Source organism: Peromyscus californicus, unplaced genomic scaffold (assembly GCF_007827085.1).
Source record: "Peromyscus californicus insignis strain IS unplaced genomic scaffold, ASM782708v3 Scaffold_13__1_contigs__length_99412109, whole genome shotgun sequence".
NCBI classification, from domain to species: Eukaryota; Metazoa; Chordata; class Mammalia; order Rodentia; family Cricetidae; genus Peromyscus; species Peromyscus californicus.
Window position 1 is genome coordinate 51,020,281 of NW_026294424.1, and position 24,320 is coordinate 51,044,600.

A 24,320-nucleotide genomic window follows, 5' to 3' on the forward strand; every position below is an offset into this window, starting at 1 on the left:
CATGTACAGTGAAGATGAATGTCTACATTAATGTATATGGATATCTTCCACACTATGTTATTACTCTCCTTTTATCAACGCTTCTAGACAAGGATATGATAGCTGCGTGATCTTTTTTCTCCATGCCACTTAGTTGGAAAATGTGAGGTGGTTTTGCTTGCACCACACTATGCACCTACTCCAGCAGCCCATTGCATCAAATGTGAGAATCAGATTTCTGTCTAAAACCTTCTATCTCTCAAAAAGCATGAGTTTTTCAGTTTCTGGCATGCACTTGTGGCACTGTAAAAATGAGAGGCGAAGGGACTTTAAAAGAGTAGATACTATGTAGTTTGTATTTTTCTCTTTCCATTTCCTTTGAAATTTCCCATATCTTGCATGTGCCTATGAAGCATCATTCCATCCTCTGAATATACATCTGTGGGCAGCATTAGAAGAGTTTTCAGAATAAAGAAGGTATTTGGAACCCAACTTAAACAAAATGTCCTCTTGCCCTATTTCTACAATGTGAGATAAATAACTTTCAAAGCAATTCTTACTATTTTTTATAAATATGTATCAGGTTTCCCATGTATCCACTTTCTTCTTTAGAAACATGTTCCGTATTTTAAGGTCAAACATGGATATATAAAAATATTCTCGCCGGGCGGTGGTGGCCCACGCCTTTAATCCCAGCACACGGGAGGCAGAGCCAGGCGGATCTCTGTGAGTTCAAGGCCAGCCTGGGCTACAGAGTGAGTTCCAGGAAAGGCACAAAGCTACACAGAGAAACCCTGTCTCGAACCCCCCCCCAAAAAAAAGTCTGTGTTGTTGTTAATATCATGAGCTTATTATGTGAAAATAGGAGTGTGATCTAGTATTACTTTCCTCTCTTTTTGTTATTTTTGTTTGTTGGTTTGTTTGCTTGGTTTCTAGAGACAGGGCTTTTCTGTGTAACAGCTCTGGCTGTCCTGGAACTTACTTTGTAGACCAGACTGGCATCAATCTCACAGAGATCTTCCTGTTTCTGCCTCTCAAGTCCTGGATTAAAGGCATGTTCTACCACCAACTTGCTGGCATTACCTTCTTAAAGACAAAACCTTGAAGTAGAAAAGTCACCACAGTTCCAGAACAAATCCAAAATAAAGCTGTTTATATCACCAATGCAGTCACCATCTCTACAAGTCTTTTTTTTTTTGTTTTTTTTTTTTTTTTGGATTTTTCGAGACAGGGTTTCTCTGTGTAGCTTTGTGCCTTTCCTGGAACTCACTTGGTAGTCCAGGCTGGCCTCGAACTCATAGAGATCCTCCTGGCTCTGCCTCCCGAGTGCTGGGATTAAAGGCGTGCGCCACCACCGCCCGGCTACAAGTCTTAATTTAAGCACTCACTCAGAATATGACCTTGAGTTCTCTGAAGACATCTTTCTTTTTTTTTTATATATAAGATGTTCTTTTTTTTAAATTTATTTTAATTTATTTTGCAATACAATTCAGTTCTACATATCAGCCACAGATTCCCTTGTTCTCCCCCCTCCCGTCCCCCTCACCTTCCCCCCAACCCCCCCCCCCCCCCCCCATTCCCATCTCCTCCATGGCAAAGCCTTCCCCACAGACTGAGGTCAACCTGGTAGACTCAGTCCAGGTAGGTCTAGTCCCCTCCTCCCAGGCCGAGCCAAACAATCCTGCATAGGCCTCAGGTTTCAAACAGCCAACTCATGCAATGAGCACAAGATCTGGTCCCACTGCCTGGATGCCTCCCAAACAGATCAAGCCAATCAACTGTCTCACCCATTCGGAGGGCCTGATCCAGTGGGGACCCCTCAGCCATTGGTTCATAGTTCATGTGTTTCCATTCATTTGGCTATTTGTCCCTGTGCTTTATCCAACCTTGGTCTCAACAATTCTCGCTCATATAAACGCTCCTCATTCTCGCTAATTGGACTCCCAGAGATCCACCCGGGGCCTAGTCATGGATCTCTGCATCCAGATCCCTCAGTAGTTGGATGAGGTTTCTAGCACAACAATTAGGGTGTTTGGCCATCCCATCACCAGAGTAGGTCAGATCGGGCTGTCTCTCGACCATTGCCAGCAGTCTGTTGTGTGGGTATCTTTGTGGATTTCTGTGGGCCTCTGTAGCACTTCGCTTCTTCCTATTCTCATGTGGTCTTCATTTACCATGGTCTCCTATTCCTTGTTCTCCCTCTCTGTTGTTGATCCAGCTGGGATCTCCCGCTCCCCCAAGCTCTCTTTCCCTCAACCCTCGCCTTTCATTACCCCCACTCATGTCCAGGCTGTTCATGTAGATCTCCTTCCATTTCTCTGTCATTGGGCGATCCCTGTGTCTTTCTTGGGGTCCTGTTTTCCAGGTAGCCTCCCTGGTGATGTGAGTAGCAGACAAGTCATCCTTGTTTCATGTCTAGTATCCTGCTATGAGTGAGTACATACCATGTTTGTCTTTCTGAGTCTGGGTTACCTCACTCAGGATGATTTTTTCTAGATCCATCCATTTGTCTGCAAACCTCATGATGCCATTGTTTTTCTCTGCTGAGTAGTATTCCATTGTGTATATGTACCACATTTTGTTTATCCATTTGAAGGGCATCAGTTGAAGGGCATCTGGGTTGTTTCCATGTTCTGGCTATTACAAACAATGCTGATATGAACATAGCTGAACAAGTGCTCTTATGGTGTGGTTGAGCATTTCTTGGGTATATGCCCAAGAGTGGTATAGCTGGATCTTGGGGGAGATTGATTCCCAATTTTCTAAGAAAGCGCCATATTGATTTCCAAAGTGGTTGTACAAGCTTGCATTCCCACCAGCAGTGGAGGAGATCTCGGAAGCTAAGCAGGGTCGGGCCTGGTTAGTACTTGGATGGGAGACATCTTTCTTGATTGATGGTACTGAGGAGTCATTACTCAGTTCGTAAAAGTATCATTCCTATTATAAAAATTTCAAGTGATAGAAGCATTAATAAAACCTAAGATTAGCCGGGCGGTGGTGGTGCACGCCTTTAATCCCAGCACTCGGGAGGCAGAGCCAGGCGGATCTCTGTGAGTTCGAGGCCAGCCTGGACTACAGAGTGAGTTCCAGGAAAGGCGCAAAACTACACAGAGAAACCCTGTCTCAAAAAACAAAAAAACAAAAAAAAAAAACAAACAAACAAACAAAAAAAACCTAAGATTAAAACCAACACATTTACTGTCATCTTTGTAGTCATATGCCTATTAAGTAACTCATATTTACTGAATGCTAAAACAAAGTCAAGCTTGGTCTCCACTAGAAATATTATGATGAATTGTTTAGAATAATTTAACTTCTTATATAACTTGAGCTTATTTAAAGCTAAAGAAGTTTGGTGTAATATTATGCACATGTACATGTATGAGTATTTAATATATATTATGTATATATATATGCAATATACAATATATAAATACATATATCTATACCTGCCTATTGAAGGGGAAATCAAAGGGATATTTTGTCAATGTATTAGAGCTATTATGTTACAATATATGCAACATGCACATATAACTAACCTGAAATTTTATGTTCATTTTATATACATAAATACATTTATTACTTCTGATTTAGAAAAACTGCTCATTGAAAATGTAGCTGGGTGTTGGTGGCTCACGCTTTTAATCCCAGCACTCGTGAGGCAGAGGCAAGCGGATCTCTGTGAGTTCGCGGCCAGCCTGGTCTACAAAGCAAGTTCCAGGAAAGGTGCAAAGCTACACGCAGAAACCCTGTCTTGAAAAACAAACAAAAAAATGTAGTTAATTCGTTAATTTGATGTAAAAAATCATTTTATATCATGTTTGCATTTCTGAATTATTAAGTAAATTTTTTTTCCATGAATGAATTTCATGCCTAATGCACTGAATTTCCCTTGACACAAAACCCATTCTCTTTCTTTCTAGTTATAAGAGTGACAAGCTCTAAGCTTTAGACAGGAAGTGTACAATGAGACAGTAAATGAAAAACATCTCTGAGAGAATGGTATACTAATGTGACAGAAATTTCAGGTAGAGGATTTTTTCAACCTGGATTATTTTCTCCAACTCTAATTTCATATTTCCTGCTAATTTAATCTTATACTCTGCATGGAAATCAGGCATACATACAATTTTGGTTGAGGGAAGTGAATTTTAGCCAATTATTGAAACCTATTTACTTCTGAACTTTTCTCATCAAATTTATCTTTTCTTATGCAATGTTTTAAAAATTATTATGTATATAATATAAGCTCTCACAGGTAGTAAGAGAAACTTTTACTATAGGTATGACTTTGTCTAGTCCATAAATTAAGTTGTTAATGAATATGTGAGTGTGTGTGTGCATGTGCACACACCAATATTTTATATACTGTGTAGGAACAAAAATATAAAGGGGTAATATCACTTGCTTTTTCAAACTTCCCAGAATCTAATCTAAAATAAACAAACATTTTATTCTACTTATGAATATGTATTTATACAATATTAGCAACAATCTAGAGATCAAAACAAAAGTAGAGTAGGAAAACAATATGTAGATAGATTAGATTTTGGGTCTGTATCATACAATATTTTTATCTTTCTTTGAGTTCACTGAGATTGACAAATGGCATCAAATTCAGCTTCAGATACCGATTCATCGTTCCAGGCTGCTATTTCTTTTGTCTAGTTAAGAAAACTAAAGCCAACAAAGGATACCGACTTTAAAATTTGTCTCCATTATTATGTATTATAATATATGATGAACACACACTCATATCCATACCCATACACACACACACACACACACACACACACACACACGGACGGACGGACGGACCCTTACTGTGGACTTGATGCCATTGAGAAATGAAGGTTTATTCAAGAAGTCTGGAATGAGCTCAAACCATTCTCACTAAAGATGAAATATATCTGCATAATACTATCAATATTCATACACAATGTCCTGTGTGACAGTACATATATATATATTTTTTCCTCTTCATTTGATCTGAAGCAATGTTGGAGCTTTTGTGCCAGCTTCTCAGTATTACTGATAAAAGAAAGACTGATTCTGTCAACCTGGTTTGATGAAATCACTGGATATCTCTTGTCATGACTGGTCCTATAACAGTAGTGTGGTTGTGTATGTGACGAGCAACCTTGAAGAAGTCCAAGGCAATGCTCTGCTGAGTTCCTGCTTTTGAAATGATGCAGCTTCATTAGACAGTGGTTCCCGATCGAGAGGAAAAAGTGGAGCTGATACCATTGCACAGGAAGAACAGCGTAAGTCTGTGGCTTGGGTCTTTAGACTGCTTACTGGGAGGCAATATTGACAGCGAAGCATTGTTTAATGTTTTTGCACCACTATTTTCCTTTTCAGCAATAAGCTTTACAAGCTCTCACATTTTAAGTGTTGTTTACCCAATTCGAAAACTAACTAGCTTTCTCATTCTTTTTATAATACTTTAATGTTCAGAGTATAAATTTAGTATAAATTTAGTCACTGTGCTAATTTTCTCAAACATTTAAACATCTTTTATGTTAAAGACATTCCATGATATTTTATTGTATTTTTTCAAGTTTTAGTTAACATTTTAAAATAGTATAGAAATGTGAAAAAGATGTATACACATTGTAAATTTCAGCGTTCTTCATTATGGTATATAGTGGTGCTGTCTATCAATAATCATTTTGTTCTGTATTTTATATGAAATATTTTATCATTATTTTATTTTATCATTATAGGCACTTATGGGATAAAATGATGTTTTGAAACCTGCACAGGATACATAGAGATCAAGTCAATGACATTGGCATTTCCACATCTGTAAGCATTTGAACAGGCCTTTTAGGTATCCATAAATTATGTATAATACATTGCAACTCACTTCTTTCAAATTACACATCTTCCTTTCCCTTCTAACTTTAAGTGATCGTTATTCTATTATACTTCAACTAAATGAATTTGAGGCTGATAGAGATGGGTGAAATATTGCATTTTTGTTTTATCTTGCTCACTATTTCACTTTACCCAGTGCTCTCCCTATTCATTCACATAGTTGAGAATGACAAATTTCCATTGTCTTTATGGTAGACACTGAAGTGTGTGTGAGGGAGGATTATGTACATATGTGTGTGTTTGCAATATTTAGCATTTATGAAGAGTTTCTTTTAGCTTGAAATGTAAGTTGTGTTATTTTATTTTTCCTAGGTATAAAAGTAATTCATATTCATTTTAAAATTATTAATTATAAGAGAATTAAAATACTAGACAAACAGATTAGTTTGGTTTGGATTTCCTCCCTTTAGGTCTCTCCCCACTGTCTTGTCTCATTTCATCTGATGAAGAGGTTGATCTTCTAATTTTTCTTTTGTTTGTTTTTTAAATTTTTTTTTGAGAGAGTGTTTCTCTGTGTACCTTTGGAGCCTTTCCTGGAACTCACACTGTAGCCCAGGCTGGCCTCAAACTCACAGAGACCCGCCTGCCTGTGCCTCCCGAGTGCTGGAATTAAAGGAATGCACCACCACCACCCAGCTTGATCTTCTAATCTTTGGTCATTTACAGAATTATCTATATTTCTACTTATTCTTTTAATAATTTTCTTATTTTTTGACATTATAATATAATTACATCATTCCCTCCCTCTCGTTCCTCCCTCTATGCCCTCTAATATACCACTCCTTTCTCTTCTTCAAAGTCACGGCTTCTTTGTTCATTAATTTTTATATTAATATATGCCAACATACATTACTATATAGTAATATATATATATATTCTTAAATTTATAGACATAACCTACTGAGTCTGCATAATGTTATTTGTATGTATAGTTTCAAAGCTGACCATCTGGTATTGCATTACTCCGCAGGTCTGCTCTTCCCTGGGGAAGACACACTGCACCCAGAAAATCTTACCAACACTATTGCCGAAACATGACTTATACTTGGTTTAAAATTCCTCCCTGCCCCAGTTTTAAACAATTTAAACAGTATGTACTTTATCACATTTTTATTTTGTTTTATAAGTTTGCTTTTTCTGAAATTCTTGGATTGTTGGTTTATGTTTTCAAGAGTCCTGGGATATTTGAACCAGTAATTTTCAAAACAATTCTTTTAGAAACTTCCTCCTCTTATATATTTTCAACCTGCTCATGCATTTTGTCCCTGGGAGTTACTTAGTGTTGCGGCGCTACTTTTGTTTTTCTCTTTGTGTTTCATTTCTAGTCCAATTCTGTGTGTGGCTATGAGATACGGAGAATAAAACAAACATAAGCATGTGTTGTCTAATCAAAAGTGTACTCATAGCCCAATTTAACGCTGCAAGGAGTATATCATCCCATTAACTTTACCAAAAGGAAATATCAGATTTAACATGTAAGAGACATCTAAAATATGTTCTGGAGAAAAGGTAGCTGGGAAGAAATCCTGACATTAAGAACTCTCCAAAATTATCTCTCTTATCCACTCAGAAATGAAAGTTGCATGGCACTTTCTTTCTTTCTTTTTTTTTTTTTTTTTTTTTTTTTGGTTTTTCAAGACAGGGTTTCTCTGTGTAGCTTTGCGCCTTTTCCTGGAACTCACTTGGTAGCCCAGGCTGGCCTCGAACTCACAGAGATCCGCCTGGCTCTGCCTCCCGAGTGCTGGGATTAAAGGCGTGCGCCACCACCGCCTGGCTCCATGGCACTTTCTAATGATCTCTTGGCACCTTGAAATGATTTAGAATTTGAAGTCCCTGAGTATGTATAGAATATAACCAGTGTTGGAATATACTATCTATACTCTACTTATAAGGGCAAACTTAAGGGAAGTTCCACAATGTCTTGCAGCTTCAAATTATTTATAGTCCTGTCTCAAGGTGTAGCCATATAACCTGGCATATGATGTGATGCCATAACCACTCCTGTTTCTTAAACACCTATGGGTTCTCGAAAATGAACACCCTGATAATTACCAATTTAGTTTCCCTGCTGAAGTCACCCAAGGGACTTAAGTTTGTGAATAAGTGAATACGCTTATGCTGCTCCAAGTGAGTATGTTTGTGTTGTTGCCAACATTTCTTCTATAAAAATGTGCTGTTGGCTGACTTCTTTGTCCATATACAAAAAGGTTATTGCTTAGAATAAGAACCAGAATCAAAGCAGCCACAGTGTAAATGACATGTAAACACTGAATATTTAAAATTACTATGTAGTAATTAAAATAGCATAACAATCTATTCATGCCGTGAATGTTCTACTCCTTTACCTGATCCTCAGAGAAGGGCATGCTGGTAAAATTTAACATCTACCTTGCACTAAATAAAGCTTTGATTTTCTATAATCGCTGTTTGAAGAACTTTATGAAAGTTCCGAATCAGGCCAGTGTTTTAGAAATAATTCTAAGTTTGTGAATTCATAAAGACAATATTGTCTAACTCAATTTATATTGATCCATCAAGGCTGATTGTAAACAAGGTATACTATACTTGCCCATAATAACAGGCTTTGTGTCTGCCTTCACATTTGTTTCATGTGAATATTATTGATTTTATCCTACAAGGTGTACTATCACAAAACCAATTAAAAGGACTTAAAATAACTAAAATATCATGATTTTTCTCTCTTCTACTCTGCTAGTTATAAAGTCTCTATAGTCACACTTGCTTACAAACTTTCTGTGTTAACTAACTTTACCTGACAGGTGGATATGTGTTATACCTGATTTTTGAGGCTCAGCTTCTTCCTTAAAAACAAAACAAAACAAAAATGTCAACAAAATTGAATATTCAGCAACAGATGGACCTAATTGCTTGTCCTTTCAATTGCAAAGTGAATACATGTGATAACTATTCTTTACATGCCCCACTATTTGAGAATGAGAAAGAGTTGACACATTTTTTTAAGAAAGGAACATTTAGTCAGATACATTCATCCATGCATGCGGTAGGTTCATATCTGACTTTGGTTTTAATACATTATAACTGACCTGCATAATAATGCACATTGCAATGATATCTACCTTTGGTATGTATTAGTGTCTTATTGTTGTGTCAATTTGTTTTTAAAAATTATGAAATCAGTGGTTTAAACAAAAACAGCTATTAATAGTTTTAAAATAATACCAATTAGAATGTTCACATATATTTCACTGGGATGAGCTCAAAACATAAAGAGAGATTAGTTATTTGTAGTGCCTCCTGATGAAAATTTATTTCTCCTTTTTTTTTCTAGATTCTAGAGACTACATTGCTGTTGTCCATATCTTCTGAAATCATTTATCTATTATTTCCTCTGCTACCATTTCCTTTCATTTTTAAGAACCATAAGACTGCATGAGCCCAAAATGTTTAATCCAGAGTAATCTCACTATTTAATTCTGTTGATTAGCAATAGTTCTAATTAACAAATAAATTAAATCCCCTCTGCAAGGTAACCTATTCAAAAATTCTAGTACAGGAAATGGACATTTGTGAAGTAAAATTATTTGTCCATGTTTAAGTATAAATAATTATCAATGAAATTTGCAAAACTACATAAACAAAAATTTCCCTGAAGTTCTAAGATTTCCATAGGATACATTGGCACATTCACATTTATTTTTATTTCTGTGTAGATCCCCAAAGGGCCTTTATGGTAATATTCATCTGATGAAGATATGATGTGTAAGATGAATTGATAAATGGTCTTATTAATAAAAAACCCAGAGGCAAATATTGGGGTTAAAATTGAGAGATCAGAAAAGCAGAAAGAAGCCAGCCATGTTCTCACCACTTTTAGAACCTCAGCCAAAGAGACCTACTTCCTGTATACCCATGCCTAAATGCTTTTCTGTTCTGCCATCTCATTTCCTCTCTCCACCCAGCTACATTACTTCCTCTTCCTGCCCATCTCTGTCACTTCCTGTTTGTCTGTGCAGACCTCCAGACTTGTATGGTTAGTGCTGGTATTAAAGGTATGTACCACCAGGCCTGGCTCTGTTCCCAGTGTGGTCTTGAACTCACAGAGTTCCAGATTGATCTCTGCCTTCTGAGTGATAGGATTAAAGGCATGTGCTACCATTACCTGATCTCTACATTTACTATAGTGGTTAGTTTTTTCCTCTGATCCTCAGATAAACTTTATTGGGTTACAAAGATAAAATATCACCACAATGATGGACTCATTCTACATCATATTCACTTTGAACAAGTTAGGATTCACTATGTATCATCTGGTGGGATCAAAGAAATTAATGAATTTTCCATCTGTTCCTGTTTAAAATCTTGCAAATTTTCATAGGGCTCACCCCTAGAAACAGCTGAAACAATCTCTTCTCACAGACTGCAGTGAGCATCTGTGAGGCAGCGTTGATTCTTAGATGGTTGTGTTTCTTACTGTCACAGATTATAAATCTCTAGAGTCACATCAGGTTTCATATTCTTCAATGTCCACTTAGAAATGTATTTAGCTTGAGGAACCTGGGACATACTTTGTTTCATGTACTAATACTGTTAAACAGACTATCCCATAGTCTATTGAACACACCTCATGTTGAAGGATACTGTGTTTAAGGTATTCAGCTCCCAGAGTACTGTATTTATAACAAAGTGTTTAATGTTGGAGATGTAAGTCTGATGTAACAAAGCAACTTCAGAATTCAGTCATCAACTCTGCCTGAAACAGGGCAAGTGAGCTGTAATCTAGAAGGTAACATATTCAGGTACCCTCTTTAGCATTTCTGTGAACCCTTCTCGATAAATTAACAAATTTTAACAAATAATATGTTTTCTTGTTAACTAAACCTTTCAATAGTAGATGAAACTAGGAAATATTCTCCATCGTACCCTTGCTTAGTTTGAACAAGCAAGTCCTCAAGCAAACTGACTGATGACTAGGTGTAACAATGAAGAACAGCTTTTTATTGGATCACCAAGAATTTCAATAGTCATCATGTTGATTGCCAGGGTCTAGCTAGAGAAAGGCCTGAGACATGTTGTGGACGACTGAAACCTCAGCATTCCATAGGATGATGCAGGATGATGGACAGTCTCACACCTTCCTGGGCTACACAGCTACTTTCAGTTTAAAGCAGAACAGAGGACATGTTCCTGCAGCAAAGAAGATTATGGATCCTGGGTACAGATCCTGAAGGCAGGAAAGAGGTAGTTGTGGTAGTACTGTGTTCCCCAAAACATTGTGTACCCTAATAAACTTATCTGGGGTCAGAGTACAGAACAGCCACTAGATATAGAGACCAGAAAATGGTGGCACACATGCCTTTAATCCTATCACTTGGGAGACAAAGATCCATTCAGATCTCTGTGAGTTTAAAGCCACACTGGAAACAGCCAGGCATGGTGACTCACACCTTTAATCCCAAGAAGAGAGCCTTTAATCCCAGGAAGTGAAAACACAAAGCAGAAAGGTTTACAAGGCATGAAAACCAGAAACTAGGCTGGTTAAGCTTTCAAGAAGCAGTTCAGCTGAGATGCATTCTGGATGAGGACTCAGAAGCTTTGAGTCTGAAGAAACAGGATCAGCTGAGGAATTGGCAAGGTGAGGTAGCTGTGGCTTGTTCTGCTTCTCTGATCTTCCAGCATTCACCCCAATACCTGGCTCTGGTTTTGTTTTTATTAATAAGACTCTTTAAGATTCATGCTACAGGAAGTCATACTTCTTTGTGATAAAATAAAATGCAGTTGCTAAGAGGTATAGGGCATACGGTAGAATCATTTAAAAGCAACAGAGAGAAATAAGTTAACAACTATCCAAAGAGTAATATAACAGATCTCAAATATTTCTAGTATTATAGTCACTGTGTCTTGGGAAAATCAGGTTCCATTTAGTATCCAAAGATAAAATATTCAGAAAAGTTGGAGCTACAGTGGATTCTAATCATTCTAGTCATAATATCCAAGGTCTCAGGTAGCTTAAGAATGCATAATAAGGTCAAAATATACTTAATTTATTTTCAGTGATTTGAGATTTTAATGAAATCTTAATATTTTATCTCAACTTTTAAGTAACATCCTTTACTGTGATAAATTAACGTTATTGAGCTTTAAAGCAAGCCTTAAAATTAATACAAGCCTCTCAGTAGAAATGGTTAGGTAACTTTAGCTCTACAATTGTACTATTGCTTCACATTAATATCATCTATGATTATCCAAAATCTATTTAAATAATTAAGAACACAAAATCATCTATGGACAGGGAAATAAAGGATATAACATATAAAGGTTTCCTGAGAATGAATCTGAAGGCCTCCTCTTCTACCTCATCTCAAGTTCCAGCACTGTAAAAATATTCTGATGCTTTTAAATTGGATGCCTTGGACAGATCCCATTGGTCTAGCCATGATGGACACATCTCACCTTTCTTCGTTGACATTTCAGATTAAATTTTTCCTATAAACAGAATTGATCCTCCCGAGAACCTGAACATCATAGACTTCTTGAAGAGAGTCACTTGGTGATTTTTATCTCTGGAAACATCACAGACATTGCATTTCAAAAGGTAGAAACTTGAGAGCCTATTTCTCTCTCAACTCATGCAGCCAGCCATTCCCTTAGTAATCTTTCTTTGTAAATCTCTTGAATCTAGCTCCACCTCCCATTTTCACTGCCATTGACCTAGTTCTGCCCTTCACTATCTATTCCTAGGAACTTATCTGCTGTCTCCTTATAGGTGTGTATCTCTTCAATGAATCTTGCCTCTTCAGTCCAGTCCAAGCTCCACATTACTAGAACCGTGTTATCTTAAGAAATGATTTTAATGCATGTTGATGTCTGTTTTCTTGAAACTGATATCTGTGCTACTTCAGACTGAAAAAGTGTATTTAATTATTAAATAGGTATCTTGCTTCCTGAGTTCTGTTTTAAGCTCAACATATTTTCTGCATTGCTTACGATATTCAAGGCACTGTTGAAAGCAATTACCTGGAAGGTTAATGGGGAAATATGTGATAAATTGTTTGACCACGGATGAGATTTCAGCATTCTGTGGAGAAGGCAGAGTGATTTCTACTTTCTTAAGTACCTTTCTCCTGTCTCTTCTCAGGCATTGGACCAATGGTGTTGCGTTTCCCTTGTTGTGGAAGATACCAATGGTATCTTCTACTTCCTGTCATTTTTTAATTTGTGTAACTTATGATTTAGAAATATGAGGGTGTATTTAACAATTTCCAAAGGTGAAACTAGATTGAGTGCTATAAACAACAGAGTTGTCCACCTACAATAAACTCAGTTACAATCATTTTATGAAAAGGAGTTCCATTAGGATGATTTAGCTTATTCAAGTTGGATATATATTACTCATCTCACCAGTGTTTAGCATATATCACAGTATTAAGTAGTCAGGTATATTGATTCAATGTTCTAAATAGAAAATAATTATTATTGATGTAACATGACTGTTTTCTATTTTATGGAAGACATATACCACAGATCTTTATTTTGAACAAACCTAAGGGTGTAACATATTGGAAATTATGTACTGCCCTAAACTTTATGCTGGACAGAGTTACAAGTCAGTGAATTGAGGATATAGTACATTTATAGTTGGAAACAGGATAGAAAGGCATAATAAAGTTTTTTAAAATCTATTAATGATTTTCCAGAATTATTTCACTGTTGGAGTTTGACCTATATTTTATTTAGATAACTCATTTTAGGACAATAGCAAATGTTTCTAAGACATGGTTTAATATTAAGCATCAGAAAGAAACAGTATTAAACTCTATAAATGAGCCTCATTAGGGTTGATGAAGATCTTTTCCCATTCTGTAGGCTGCTGCTTTGTCTTGTTGACTGAGTCCTTTGCTCTACAAAAGCTTCTCAGTTTCAAGAGATCCCATTGATTGATTGTTTATCTCAGTGTCTGTGCTACTGGTGTTATATTTAGGAAGTGATCTCCTGTGCCAATGCATTCAAGAGTACATCCTACTTTCTCTTCTATCAGATTCAGAGTAACTGGATTTGTGTTGAGGTCTTTGATCCACTTGGACTTAAGTTTTGTGCATGGTGACAGATATGGATCAACATGTAGCCTTCTACATGTTGACATCCATTTATGCCAGCACCATTTGTTGAAGATGCTTTCTTTTTTCCATTGTGCACTTTTGGCTTCTTTGTCAAAAATTATACGTTCATAGGTGTGCAGATTAATGTCAGGGTCTTCAATTCGATTCCATTGGTCCACATGTCGGTTTTTATGCCAGTACCAAGCTGTTTTTATTACTGTAGCTCTATAATAGATCTTGAGGTCAGGAATCATGATGCCTCCAGAGGTTGTGTTATTGTACAGTATTCTTTTGACCATCCTGCGTTTTTTTGTTTTTCCGTATGAAGTTGAGTATTGTTCTTTCCAAGTCTGTGAAGAATTGTGTTGGTATTTTGATGGGGATTGCATTGAATCTGTAGACTGCTTTTGGTAAGATTGCCATTTTTACTATGTTAATCCTGTCTATCCATGAGCATGGAAGATCTTTCCATTTTCTGATATCTTCTTCAATATATTTTTTCGTATAGGTCCTTCACTTGCTTAGTTAGAGTTACCCCAAGGTATTTTATATCATTTGTGGCTATTGTAAAGGGTGATGTATCTCTGATTTCCTTCTCAGCCTGTTTGTCAATTGTATATAGGAGGGCTACTGACTTTTTTGAGTTGATCTTGTATCCTGCTATGTTGCTGAAGGTTTTTATATGCTGTATCAGTCCTTGGTTGAATCTTTGTGGTCACTTATATATACTATCATGTCATCTGCAAATAGGGAAAGCTTGACTTCTTCCTTTCTAATTTGTATCTCCTTAATCTCCTTATGTTGTCTTATTGCTCTGGCTAGAACTTCAAGTACTATATTGAATAAGTATGAGGAGAGTGGACAGCCTTGCCTTGTTCCTAATTTTAGTGGAATCGCTTTGAGTTTCTCTCCATTTAATTTGATGTTGGCTGTTGGCTTGCTGTAAATTGCCTTTATTATGTTTAGGTATGTCCCCTGTATTCCTGATCGCTCCAAGACTTTTATCATGAAGGGGTGTTGGATTTTGTCAAATGCCTTTTCAACATCTAGTGAGATGATCATGTGGTTTTTTTCTTTGAGTTTGTTTATATGGTGTATTACATTGACAGACTTTCATATGTTGAACCACCCTTGCATCCCTGGGATGAAGTCTATTTGATCATGGTGGATAATTGTTTTGATGTGTTCTTGGAGTCTGTTTGCCAGTATTTTATTGAGTATTTTTGTATCAATGTTCATGAGGGAGATCGGTCTGTAGTTCTCTTTCTTTGTTGCATCTTTGTTTGGCTTGGGAATCAGGGTAATTGTAGCCTCATAGAAGGAGTTTGGTAATATTCCTTCTGTTTCTATTGTGTGGAACAATTTAAAGAGTATTGGTATTAACTCTTCTTTAAAGATCTGGAAGAATTCTGCACTGAAACCTTTTGGTCCTGGGCTTTTTTTGGTTGGGAGACTTTTAATGACTGATTCTATTTCCTTAGCAGTTATTGGACTATTTAAATAGTTTATCTGGTCTTGATTTAACTTAGGGATGTGGTACCTATCCAGAAAATTATCCATTTCTTTTAGATTTCCAGTTTTGTGAAGTAGAGGTTTTTGAAGTATGAACTGATGATTTAATGGATTTCCTCAGTGTTAGTTTTATGTCTCCCTTCACATAACTCCAACATCAGAAGATGCTCTGGACCTTGTAGTTTAGAGCCTTGATTTCAACTTGAGAAAAAAAGGGACTCTAAACATGACATCCAGTAGTAAATGGGACTTAGATAAGGGCATGTCATTGTATTTCAGTAGGAGTGCCTTCCTTTTAGATAAATGTTCCCATGGCAACTACACTATGGTGGGTGAGATAGGTTATAAGTTGATGACCCTCAATATGGATAGGCATAGGTATACAAGCAGGTATGTCTGAATAAAAATTGTGACATCTCAGAGACAAACCAAAGATGATGTTTATGTGGGGCACAACCAGAAAGAATTTTCTTCAAGGGAGCTAGACTTAACTTAGTATCAGAGAGTCTATGTGGGCGAGAATCAGTTGATAATGATGGTTGAGGTGTGACAATCACAATTTTGAACTTTGGGTGATCTCAACCAATGTCTCTAAGCTTTCTTCATGATGATTCACTGGAAGAAAGCTTTGGGATCATACTTCAGAGTGCCAAAACAGACATCAGGGAGAAAAACTAATGGTGCTTCAGATGGGCTCTGGGAAATCTGAACTGCTGCTTTCTGGTTTGTTTGAGAACTGGTCCAAGACTTATCCAACCTGGAAATCCTCAAGATAACTGCACAAAACAGTTTTACTCCAGTGGAGGTGACCATCTCTGTAGTAGAAATCTTGAAGCAATGAAGAATATCTTCAAGGTTATATACTGAAATAAAGTATTGGGTGATTTTTTTCAAAACTAGGGATGGGTAAAAGTATCTTAGACAAACCCTCTGCTTACTTAAAAGATTTCATATATATATATATATATATATATATATATATATATATATATATATACATATACATATATATATATATAAAAATTAACTTTACTTTTTTCATTAGTTAACTGTATTAATATCTACGATTTGGTTGTTAAATTTTACAATTTACATAAATGTGTTCCCTATGTTAGTTTTCTTACTTCTCACAGAAATGGCCCATTTTAAGTTGTGTTTTCCTGAAATTTTATATTTCAGTGCAGACGGCTTTGAAAAAAATAGACTTTTGTTTTAATGTAGTAAGATGATTGTAAAAGTTTCAGAGTCCCAAAAAGGTGGGGGTGTTATAAGGTATTGCTTTCATAATATGAAGGGTCTTGAAGGATAGAAAAGAGGAGGAAGAAGACAAGGAAGAGGAGGAGGAGGAGGAGGAGGAGGAGGAGGAGGAGGGACAAGAGGAGAAGGTTATAGTCTACAGTCAGTAGAGTCTACAGTCAGAAGGCAAACAGTCCTAGTATTCACTGCATTAATGATAATATTAATACCAAATTTAATGAAGTTAAAGAAAAATAGAACGTTATAGCCATAATGAATATTTATACACAAAATAGAATGGCAAACATAACAGCAAAATTCAGGCTTATAGTTTTCTAATATTGTGTATTTTTTATTGCCATGATTTTACTTTTGTAAATGATTTACTCCAGAATCAAAAGTGGTAGATTAATAGAAAGAGAAGAAGAAGAGAAGGAGGAGGAGGAGGAGGAGGAGGAGGAGGAGGAGGAGGAAGAGGAAGAGGAAGAGGAAGAGGAAGAGGAAGAAGTGGAAGAGAAGGAGGAGGTGGAAGAGATAAAGAGCAGGAGGAAGAAAAATTTATTAAAAAAACATTTCTTTGATTGGGACATGAACAAACTTGAAGTATCTCTCCAAAATATACTTGGTACTTTATTACATTACATGAAAGGATTTCTTTGAATTTCTTCCTTCACTAAGTTCAGTAATTATTAAAATTATAATACAGATTTAGTTTCAGTTTGATAAACAAAATTTATATGAAATTTAAGGAATGTATAAGGTAGTTAATTCCTTAAAATAAACCAAACACTGAATTTTTATAATTTATTAATAATGAATAATAATGTATGTCATGACAGAAAAAAATCATTAGTACATTAGTAATTGAGAGGCATGCTTTATAGAGAATGCCATTTCATGGGGAAAAGCTTGATATTTTTATTTGTCAATAGAAGAAGATAAAATGGTAAAGCTTGTCTATGGCAGGTCTAAGTGGCAGCTGTGTGACCATAGCTTCCAGGGTGGAAACCCCACACTTTATCAGCACTAACTGGAGAGTTGCATCTTCCACTATGTCTTTTTCACCACATACTATCATTTACCTGTGACACCCCTGTCCAATTTATTCTCGGTCACATTATCTCTACTACCAGCAGGACAGCTTAGGGTTTAGGGAGGAAAATACAACACAGGAGTACACATAATCATGGATTCAGTTCCACACACTTGGACCCATATCAGGTCTGTTAGCAATTCAAGCCATTTCCTGTCTCCTACTTATTTATATTCAATTAATTACATATGAAAAAGCATCATTTTATGTGACCTGTGTGTCTGTTCTGTACCTCCAGAAGAGCTTTTAAGGAGTCAATGGTATATCAAGGCCATTTTCTCATTTCAATTATTGTATACAAAATATTTAGCCCAACGAATGACTGACAGTTGATATCTAATGAACAATTCTTTCACTTATACTTTTTCAAATTTGATGTCAGGCAGTCAGCCACAATCTTATCCAGTTTAGTGATTTTTATATTATTTTATTTTTATTTATTTCAATGTGTGTGTGTCTGTATGAGTATGGGTACATATATGTAGTGTTCTTTGAAACAAGAAGATGGTGTCAGGTCCTCTGGAGCTTGGGTTATGGGTGAATTACGAGCTATACCCCACAGTCCCAGAGAATCATGTTATGTACTCTGAAAGAGGAGCAAGCACTCTTAACCCTCTACTGTCTTTCAGTCCCCTTAAGTCAGTGATTCCTAAAAGGAACAACTGAAACTGTACAGAGATTTTCAATAAGGCATCTAGCAATGAGAGGTCATCAATGCATAAGACTGTCCCTTAACAAAAACAGACATCAAACCCAAGTGGCAAACCCAAGAGGGTGAGAAATTCTCATCATTGCCTCTTGTAGTTTATTTTAATTGGAAGTGTTTAAAGCTGTCTCACCATTCAAATTCTACCATTGGTTAATAATTCAAATTCAAACATTGTATTTACGACAGCATTTCTTTGAAATAGTATACTTTATACTTTCAACCCAGTTTCTTTTTATGGTGTATTTGGTGAAATTAGATTATAAATATTAAAATTCATCACTAAAATCTGATTGTGAGGAACAGAAGAAAACTGATTAGTACTCCACTGAATTTTTGAGCATCTTAAATGTTATTCTCAAAAAAGAACCTCCTTATATTAATCATACCTTCAGAAATTTTCATAAAAGATTATTTCATAGGAGGTACTTGGAAGCAATGCAAAGTATAACAAAATCAAAATCAACCATCATAAGAATATGAAACTCAGTAGTTTAGCTTTTTCTTTTTTCCTAAATATCAAGCTTTAGAAGGGATTAAATGGAATTAACATATAAGGCTTAGATAAGATTTTTGTCTTCATAACCAAGTTTATATTTCTAAAGAAAAAGTGTTATATGAAAAGAAACATTTTCTTTCTGTTTCCTATTATAAGATGAAGCAAGCTTAAAGGGCCAAGAGTAATTTTCAAGTCTTCCATTGACTTTCAAAAGTTATTTCTTCTAATTTCTGAGATTTCAATTGAATTACATCCTTTCTTCTTTCATTTTCTTCCTCCAAATGCTTTTCTATACCATTTCTTACTCTCATTCAGATGCATGGCCTCTTTTTCATTGTGTGTTACTAAATACAGATATGAACACATACATTTATATACATATGTACTCCTAAATACGAAAATACAGAATGCTCAGTCTATAACATTACTTATATACATGCTTTCAAGTTTGCTCATTCTCTGTTCGTTGACCAATTGGTATGTTCTTCCCTAAGGAAGATGATTTCTCGTGCTATTATAGTTCCTTAGTTACCTATAGTTATTTGTTCAGGGCTGAAGCCTCCTGGACCTCATCAACTTAACACGTCTAATTGTTCTTGTTCAGCTCTTTTTCTCTTTTATTTTTTTTTATTTTATTTTTTTTATTTATTTTTTGTTTTTGTTTTTCGAGACAGGGTTTCTCTGTGTAGCTTTGTGCCTTTCCTGGAACTCACTTGGTAGCCCAGGCTGGCCTTGAACTCACAGAGATCTGCCTGACTCTGCCTCCCGAGTGCTGGGATTAAAGGCGTGCGCCACCACCGCCCGGCACACCTCTTCTTTAAGCAGTTTTGTTGGTGAGAATTATGGGTACATACTCTGACATTACAAAGAGACACAATCTCACTGCAAATACCCTTACCCTTTGGCTCTTACAAATTTCTCATTCTGTCTTCAACAATGATCCCAGAGCTTAATATACTTTTTGTACTTTATTTTTTGTTTCCTTTTATTACTATATATATTCAATGTATAATTTTTATATATATATATATATATATATATATATATATATATATTGAAGGAATCATCATTATCAATAATTGGGGAATTAGAGTCAATGAAATTGAAAATGTATGAAGAGAAGAAGAAGAGGATGAGAAGAAAGGAAGAAGAGAAAGAAGAGGAGGAAGAAGTTGTAATTTATATTCTAGCTAAAGGAGAGAACTGAAAGAGACAATAAGCAGACTGTATGAACTCATATTCTATTTGGCTCCACCCACTTCACATACAAACTCCATCTCTCCAGTCATCAGACTGATGGACGGATGATTCTATTCTCTGTGCCCACTAAGCAAGATTTACACAGAAGAAAGAGTTAAAATCAATCAATAAGGGATTCAAACTCTGTCCTCTTAAAAAAAAAGTACTTCACATAGTTTGCTTAAAGGTGTGGTCATTTTCATACATGGAGAATGACAAACTATGCCAATTTAGTACAATAGGAGTTTCTGTTTTATGAAAGTAACTAACACAGCCTGGGATACGAATGTTAGTAAAATGATGTTGCATGATTATTATTTAGAAAATCATCTATCTACCTTTCAGAGTTGTGATAGGAAAAATTCATGGATACAGACATCAGCTGAGAGTTTACACTAATAAATAATGCAAAGGTAGTTAATGCTTATTGTATCTGTTAGTAAGGGATATTCAATCCCTCTTCTCTAATTTTATTTGTATTCTAGTACTGATTTCTCTCTCAGCAAAATTCATTTGTATCATTTCAAAGTCCTCTACTATCTATGAGCTCTTATTTTAATTTCAACAAAAGTTGTACTGATGTCTCAAAAATTTCTTACCTAGAGCCAATATTTTCATGTCAGAAATGTAATGGGCATTGACTTTGAAATTCTTAAGTCCTTTATCTTTACACAACTTATCCATTTCTCTTCCTAACCAGGTTTTCTACTTTTTAACCAGCCTACATACCATATAGTGTTTGAATATTTTCTTTGTGACATAGAACAGTCTTTACATTATATCCTTTGAAACATTCTGTTAACACTGATGAATGAGGTAATTGACAGCAATATAAGTGAAAGTACACAATCTGGGGTCTACTGAAGGAGTTTGTGAGAAGATGAAAGTATTCAATATATAAGAACTTGAGAGGGAGACCAAGAAGAAAAATGCCGTAGTATGGGATACATCAATTCCTTTTTTGAAATGAGATATATGGTGATAGAGTGAAGTGTTGAGAACAGATAGAAAGAAACATATTTTGTCCCAACATGCTATAGAAGAAAAAATACTTTAGTAATTCTGTCCTTAAAAGAAATAAGAATGACTATTCTTTCCTAGCCAAAGGGAAACTATCTGCAAGAAGTTCCCTTGCACCAGAAGGTGAGAATTTGGTGGAGAGGAGATGCTAATACAGTGTAGCAGCACAAAGAATTTCAGCAAATCCTGGGAGAGAATGCTGAGGTACTGAGAGTAGAGACTCTGCAGACTCAAGGTGACTCAGATGGTAATTTTAGTCATTAACCGTGCTGACCACTAGAGAAAATGTTGGGGAGTGTGCCAAGATCCTCTTGGGGGAATATAATGGAACTCAGACTAGCTTAGGTTTCAGCAATTACTCTTGTATGTTTGGCCAAATAATACATCATTCAAGGATGACTCACACCCCATTGACTGTCTGTCCCAGGCTGATTGCCAAGAAAGCATCTGTACATTAGAGTTATACAACAATAATTATATCTAATTTCTCATCCTCATGCTGAATTGCTGACTGCTCTAGCTTACTAATCATATTTCTTACTCATCTTACTGTGAGCCCCCATATCAATATTTTAAATGATTAGTATACAAGAGAGTCATCTTCCGCATAATTACCATTCATTTCCCTCATCCCTGAATGCTATTTAACATCAGTAAACATAAGCCTGCTTCTGACATGTTTTCTGCTTCAGTAATAGTTGGTAAAATTCAACTGTTTTATGGGAGAAGCTATTGGAAGAATAAAAGAGTTGTTATACTAAGAATTAAAAGGATGATCTGGCTATGTGGAAAGCATTGGATGTATGGGGAAATTATATTGAGATATATCACATTTTAGGATAGTTTAAGCTACTACATATTGATGTGTTTCATAGAAAATTTAGTTCTATAGATAACTTTAAATACTGTTTTGAGGCATTGCACTGATCTAAGTGACTGGAGGCAAGATACAGGACCCCAATACAGACACCGAGTGGAATGACATCTTATGCAAGAAGGGCATTCTGCCCCCGAAGGAGAGCCTGAAGGAACTGGAAAAGGAAGAAGCAGAAAAGGAGGACTCCTTCAGCAGTCAGTGGTGAAAACATATGAAGACATGACTTTGGAGGAGCTGGAGGAGAATGAGGATGAGTTCAACGAAGAGAATGAACGTGCCATCGAGATGTACCAGCAGCAAAGGCTGGCTGAGTGGAAGGCGACTCAGCTGAAGAACAAATTTGGAGAAGTTTTAGAGATCTCAGGAAAGGACTATGTTCAGGAAGTCACCAGAGCCGGCGAGGGCTTGTGGGTGATCTTATACCTGTACAAGCAAGGGATTCCCCTCTGTTCCTTGATAAACCAGCGCTTGAATGGACTGGCCAGGAAGTTTACCGATGTGAAATTTATCAAAGCCATTTCAACGACCTGCATCCCCAATTACCCCGATAGGAATCTGCCCACAGTGTTCGTCTACCTGGAAGGTGACATAAAGGCCCAGTTCATTGGTCCTCTGGTGTTCGGCGGCATGAACCTGACGAGAGATGAGTTGGAGTGGAAACTGTTGGAGTCAGGAGCAATCAAGACAGAAGGCTCTATGATGACAGGATATTAACCAATTTGATCACCAGGGTAGGCCAGTTTCAGGCACCCTCACCACTGTTGCTAGTACTAGGATTTATTTCAAGAACACTTATGCAGATAGATTTTATACTGGGAAGGAAATAAAAATAATGTTAAGTCAAATGTTTACAATGATGATAGAAAATAATTTTCATTAAAAATGTATATTTCTATCTAAAAAGAAGGTGTGTGTTTGTGTGTGTGTATGTGAGCATGTGTGTGTGTGTGTGTTGAAAATCAATTCATTTTACCTTCACTATAAAATATACATCAGAAAAGAAGTTTATAAACCCTTCCATTTAGATTAAGACCTTCCTTGAGCACTGTACATTACAGACTCATTCCTTATGCCTGATGAGGCTGCTCTGCTTGGCTCCCAGGTTCACTTTCTTCAGTGTATTTGCCTTCGCACTTTTGCCTCCAGTTCAGTCCCAGCTTGATTCTTTCACTTCCTCTGTCTGAAGCGTATGGTTTCTTCAGCAATAGGATATTACCTTCAATTTATATGAGGTAATCAATAGCAACAGCAACTCTGTACATTATTTTTTGAGTACCTTGGACTCCAATGACCAACAACTCAAAGGATTTCCCATAGGCACTGAGACAGGGGGCTAGAATGTATTCCTGTTGTGAATTAGAGGATAAACCATTTATATACCATTTATATAGAGTTGCCTAGGAAATCTCATAATATCATTTCTAAAGTAAGATACCAAAAGGGAAGATACAAATTGATGTAGGAAATCTCACAAAGTTTAATACTTGGAAAAAGAGAAGAGATATAGGCCATTGATAATTTCTGAGAGGGGTAATCAGTCTTTTATATTAAATAGCCCCTGATAGGTTAGCAAATCCCAACAAAGGAGCTCTAAACACATATGAGAAACATTTAATGATCTTATCATGTTGTATTTGTCAACACACACACACACACACACACACACACACACACACACGCAGACACGCACAGGTAACACACACATATATCAAGTATAGTTATGGAATAAGAGGCTATGGAATAGGAGGGATGTGGAAGGAGTAGAAGGGAGTAAAGTAGAGAGACAGGGAGAATAATATAAACAATATTCATGTTTAAATTCTCAAATAAATAAATAAAATAATTTTAAAAAGTTAAAAATGTCATTGTCATTCATCAGTGAAGCCCTCTGGGTGTGTCTTTGCTCTAAGAAACCATAGAAACTCTTCTATTGACTCCTTCTTTTACATAATAATTTTAAATTATATTATTTTTATATATGTTTTATGCTCACAGAGAACCAATTTGAGATTCTATTGTTTCAATTACTTTATATAATCTGTGTATTCTAAAGGAGCTGAGAAGAGAAACAAGAAGTACATATTTATAGTGTCCTACATAACCATTTAGAGACCTATTTTCATACCAATTTTGGCCCCTTTTCTTTCTTCCTATGGAATTCAGTTACCATCTGGTGTTTTTTTTCTCACCTCACTAAAATT

At 36.1% G+C, this 24,320-nt stretch overlaps 1 pseudogene; it reads left to right on the forward strand.

Annotated features, from left to right (window-relative positions):
• LOC128108751 (phosducin-like protein 3) overlaps window positions 1-22,833 on the forward strand; it is a 100,583-nt pseudogene extending 77,750 nt beyond the window's left edge.
• Window positions 22,834-24,320: the final 1,487 nt, after the last annotated feature.